This window comes from Engraulis encrasicolus, chromosome 10 (genome assembly GCF_034702125.1).
Source record: "Engraulis encrasicolus isolate BLACKSEA-1 chromosome 10, IST_EnEncr_1.0, whole genome shotgun sequence".
Lineage (NCBI taxonomy): Eukaryota > Metazoa > Chordata > Actinopteri > Clupeiformes > Engraulidae > Engraulis > Engraulis encrasicolus.
Window position 1 is genome coordinate 17,707,591 of NC_085866.1, and position 5,828 is coordinate 17,713,418.

A 5,828-nucleotide genomic window follows, 5' to 3' on the forward strand; every position below is an offset into this window, starting at 1 on the left:
ACCTCCAAGTCAACGTATGGGTAGAGGCACAGCACCATTCTGCTGGGCTAAAGGAGCAGTTTGATAGCTCAGCGCTACTGATACTGTATGAGGCTTCGGGAGGGAGGTTTTACTAACGCTCCATGCCACACTCTGCTAGTTGACCTCCGTTACACAAAAAGTGCATCCTACAGCATGTTCCCAGCATAAGGCCTAGGCCTGGTGTGTTGGAATAAAAATGGGTCATGATGTTTGCCTGTTCCGCTACAGTTTTCTCGCCATGTCCTGCAGACAGGCTATGGAGGTCCTTTGTCCCCAGGGCCAACACCACACAGAAGGACACATCGAAAGAGATCGTTATAGGTGACTGGACTGCAAACCAACCCCCCCCCCCTCACCCCCCACTTGCATACGTACAGTATCTGCACGCTTCTCCTCACTGTTTCCCCCACACCAGGCCACGCCCTCCTAGTCAAGCCAGAGCAATACACATTTTGTTTCTGAGCTCCTGAAAAATCAGGAACTCCTCCCACTATGTCGGGAAGCAAACAACCGCAAACCAAGGGAGGCGGGTCAACCATGGCGTTTGGGAAATGTTAATTGTTATTCTCTTGGTCAGACCAAGTCTCGAGTTGAGGAGATTTGAAAGTAGATGATAAATCTGCAATCAACCAGGACAACTTTTCTGCACTAGGACTCTGCACTAGGATAATTACTGTACTGCAATGAGTTCTTCTTCAATACAGTCATACAGGACAATCAATTTTTGTATGCTGAAGTGTGTGTGTGAGAGAGAGTGTGTAGAGGTGGAGCGCAGCCACACAGTGTGCAACTTGTGATCCCCCATCTTTTTTTTGTCAATGGATTTTTGTCATGGACTAGGTATGCACAGTGACTTCTGACACTCCTGGAAACATTTTGGACACCATTTCACTTCAGAGCTTTTGGCTGCTCTGTGCCACATACCGTAGCTATGGCACATGTGGTGATGAGTCACTGTTATACTTCTCATCATTACAGCTGTGTGTGTGTGTGTGTGTGTGTGTGTGTGTGTGTGTGTGTGTGTGTGTGTGTGTGAGTGAGTGAGTGAGTGAGTGAGTGAGTGAGTGAGTGAGTGAGAGAGAGAGACAGAGCGAGATAGAGAGAGAGAGAGAGAGAGAGAGAGAGAGAGAGAGAGAGAGAGAGAGAGACATCAGCCTTTGGCTGAATGTATGTTAGAGTGAGCTACCTATATATGGTTAATGTGTAATGATGTGTTATGTCTTATGTATTCTGCATTTATGTTTGCATGCAACTGGACACCTTAATTTCCATTTGGGATTAACCAATTATACTCTGCTCTACTCTCTATTCTGCTTTTGAGAGTACAAGGCAAGCTAGACAGGTTTTGGAGAATCTTGAATATATTTTGAGACCGTCTTGAAAATAAGGCTGGTAAACTGTTGGACTTTGAAATTAATATTGCAGTATATTCACAGCCAACATTAATTGTACAGATAGGCTACGCCCATTACATAGAGGCTGAGTCACTCAGAATGAAATACAGGGGGAATAATTACTTAATATTACATTTAATATCGAATTGCCATTCATTACCCATAGATGTGTGTATATACAAGACATATTTCTCCAATTAAAATCATTTTATAGGTACTGTATGACAGTGTTTCCCAACCTTTTTTGACTCGAGTACCCCCTAAGCCTTTTTGTTGTACCATGAGTACCCCCTATCCCATGCTCTCTCTATATATACCTTTATCCCAGTATGACTATACTCTATTCAATTGTCATTATCACATTTTTCCGCGTACCCCCTGACGTGTGCTCGCGTACCCCTAGTGGTACACGTACCCCTGGTTGGGAAACACTGCTGTATGAGACAAAGAAATACAGTGGTGCTCATATGTTTACATACCCCAGCAGAATAAACGCGTTCTTGGCCATTTCTCACAAAATATGAAGGATTTCACAAAACCTTTTTTTTCACTCATTGCTAGTGACTGGCTTAAGACATTTATTAGCAATATTCTGTGTTTACTCTTTCAAAAGCATGATCACAACCCAAACTACCCAAATGACCCTGTTCAAAAGTTTACATACCCTAGATTCTGATGCTGAATATGGGCCTGTTTAACATCAATGACCGCTCTAAATTGTTTGTGGTAGTTGTCGATATGGCTCTTAATTTTCTCAGATGACAAAACAGCACATTCTTCCTGGCAGAATGGTTGTTTCCCTTAATATCTTTGAGTGTCTTGCTGGAACCTCACATTTGTGGTTTCCCCTGAGTGGCTCTATGATGTTGAGATCAGGAGAGTGAGATGGTCGCTCAAAAACTTAATTTTATTCTTTCTGAAGCTAATGACGGGTTGATTTGGCTTTCTGTGTCGAAATATTGACATGTTGGCACTGTTGGAATTTCAATTCAGAAATGCAATATGAGGGGTTCGGTTGGAATCAAGCCATTGGGCAAGGGAATCATTGCATTGCAATGGTCATTGCAAGGGGAATTGTTCAGGAGGCATAGGACAACCAAAAAATAACTTCAGGTGAAATATAGAACAACATGAAAAAAATGTTTTAAGCTGTACAGCAAAGAGGCACTTGAGGAAAGATGAGCTGTTGGGGGTTGCCAGGAGAAAGCCATTACTACAAAATTGCAAACATGTTATTTTGCATATGATACACCAAATAGTATAGTGAGAAGCATCAGAATGCCTGTGACAAAGTCATTTGGAAAATTTAGATCAATATGGAACTTTTTTCAGCCACTATAACAGTACCATTTGGAGAACAGTCAACGGAGCCTGTGATGAAAGTAACTCCATGCCCTCTGTGAAACATGGTCATGGACCACAGATGTCATGGGGACATTTGAGTTACAAATGCACTATACTTTTGGTCCATACTCACAGAATGATGAATACATTGCCCTGTGAAAAATATTGGAGGAAACTTGACACTCATCAGCCTTGAAACTGCACATGGTCCATTGTTTGGACATGCCAACATGAACATATTTCAACACAGAAAGCCAAATCAACCCGTCATTAGCTTCAGAAAGAATACAATTAAGTTTTTGAGCAACCGTCTCACTCATCTGATCTCAACATCATTGAGCCACTCAGGGGAAACCACAAATGTGAGGTTCCAGCAAGACTCAAAGATATTATAGGAAACTACCATTCTGCCAGGAAAGGTGTGCTGTTTTGTCATCTGAGAAAATTAAGAGCCTTATCTACAACTACCACAAACAATTTAGAGCAGTCCCTGATGTTAAACAGTGCCCTATTCAGCATCAGAAACTAGGGTATGTAAACTTTTGAACAGGGTCATTTGGGTAGTTTGGGTTGTGATCATGCTTTTGAAAGAGTAAACACAGAAGATTGCTAATAAATGTCTTAAGCCAGTCACTAGCAATGAGTGAAAAAAAAGGTTTTGTGAAATCCTTCATATTTTGTGAGAAATACACAAAATTTGTGTCTTTTCGAAGTGGACCAGTTTACTTTCCAGATGCCAAAAGATGTCATATCTGGGCCTACAACAATTTATGCATATGAAGAAACTGACAATTAAGTTGACTTTAAATCAAAAGCACATGGTTAAGGCAGTGGCAGTAAGACAATGGGGCCACCAGAGGGCAGGCAGAAATGTAAACAAAGGATGACAACAGACAGGTACACTTCTCCATACACATTTAACTCCTCCATACTGTCAACAATTTGGATTTTGTCGACTAGCTCTATAATGGTCGTCTATGGACATGTCCAAATTTGTTCTTATTTTTTATTTGCCATTTTGTGAATGAAAGAAAAAAAAATGTAGGCTATTCACAACATGCCAAATAAAACATGACAGAAGCCATGTTTTCTCTACAAAACATGTTATGGGATGCCAGTGAAGACCACTAAACAAATGTTTAGGCTGGTTTTAAGAACAGATTTGGACATGCCAATTAAGACGACCATTATAAAGCCAGTTGAGACAAAATCCTGGGTCCTCCTTTAAGTTCTCTTCAGTCTATTTCAACATTTGTTGCCTTTTACTGCAACTGCCCCAAATCCTTTGAGACACGTTATTTTTTTGCCCAAGTGTCCAGGTGTGGAAAATGGGAATAGACCTATCATAAACAACTTGGAGCTGTAATTTCAGCAAAATGTGGTTGTACAAATCAGGGGGCTGACATTGTTTGCAACCTACTTTTCAGTTAAAAAATGAACAATAAAAGAATAAATATTTATTATTAATAATAATATATAGGCCTGTACATGAGGTTAAATTCAAAACTTTGTTGCACTTTCGTGTATCACGTTGTCATTAACTTATAGCACAAATATAGCATTTGTGGTTGTAACATGGCATTTTCAAGAGGTATAGAATAGTCTACGTACTTATGCAATGTAGTCAAGAGGGACTTTGTGAAAATTGTGCACTTCCAGGCAAGTTTTTGAATTCTGGTCCCTTGGCCCAGGGTCTATAGGTATGGGCCCTTGGTTTCCAAAAATCAGTGGATACAAGTTGGGGCACCTCCCCCTAGGCCTAACTGGTAAAAATAACTTCCAAAATGTCTCCTTCCAATAATGGGAAAGGTTATATCTAAGCTTCTTTTTACTTTTAGTAGTATTATTTATATATAATATAATTATATATATATAAATAAAAATACAAAATTGACTTATTTATTTCAGATGTGTTTGAAAAAAGCAATACAATTCACGCACTACCTGCCCATTTTCAGGCCATCATCAACATCATTTTTTGTTTGAAAATGGTCCACATCTCTGAAGTGAAATAATATGCTATAAACAGTGGCCGAACGGGTAGATAAGCTAGAAGTCAAAACTAATGTGATCATATCTTACTAAGGTTTATAAAGTCATATTTTTTCCACGGTCATGTTTACATTTGTTGGCCAGATAGGCCTATTGCAAGTGGCCAGAGGCGATTCTAGGGTCAGGTGGGGCCGCAAGCGAAAATGCAAAAGAAAGACCATTTGAACCAAAATCGGCACTACTGTGGTAAAGTGTGGGCTGTTATTCACTGTCTAGGGGCTATAGGGGCCCCAAGCGGCTGCCTGTTTTGCCTGTTGGCAAGACACGCCTCTGCAAGTGGCTGTGGGATGGTCAGGAGAATCATCCCTTGCCTCGTGGCCCGCTCTATTGGAGTACTGTAATAGTCCCTACATTTTTTTTTTTTACTACCATTACACTTCACTGCTATGACATTACAAAGAGCCATTAGTAATACATAACAACTTGGCCATTGCCATTCTGTTAACAGAGGCCATGTTTTAATAGGTTCATAGGTATTGCAACTATGCTGCTCATTGAAACTGGGCTGCCTACTGCCCAATTTGATCTTTTCATGAATATTTACTAGTATGGCCAAAATGAAGCAAGTTTTGCAGCTAAAAATGTCTTTCTGGATTTCTAATTTCAAATTCAAAATGGCAGGCAATGATGAAGATCGCCCTTTTCATGTATGAAAAGTGCAATTTTTCCAGTCATGATTAATACTTAGAATTTGGTGGTGGGTGTAAGTAATCATGAAAAAGGTAACATATATATATAAATAGGCGGCATGAATTCTGGAAAAAAGCTTCTAAAATATAACACAGTGCACATTTAAGCCCTCCCCACACTGGCTTTGACAAAGTGCAACAAATTGCTTTGCCAACTTGACTGCATACACAGGCCACAAGCACAGACCGAGGACGAGGAAGAGTAAGAGTATTGAAAAGAACCCCCGGCTCCAGTCTGAGGACAAGAAGCAGACAAAAACGGGCTGAAAATTCTCCTGATGGACTATGATACAGAACCCTAACTCAAATAAAACACATTTCACACCGA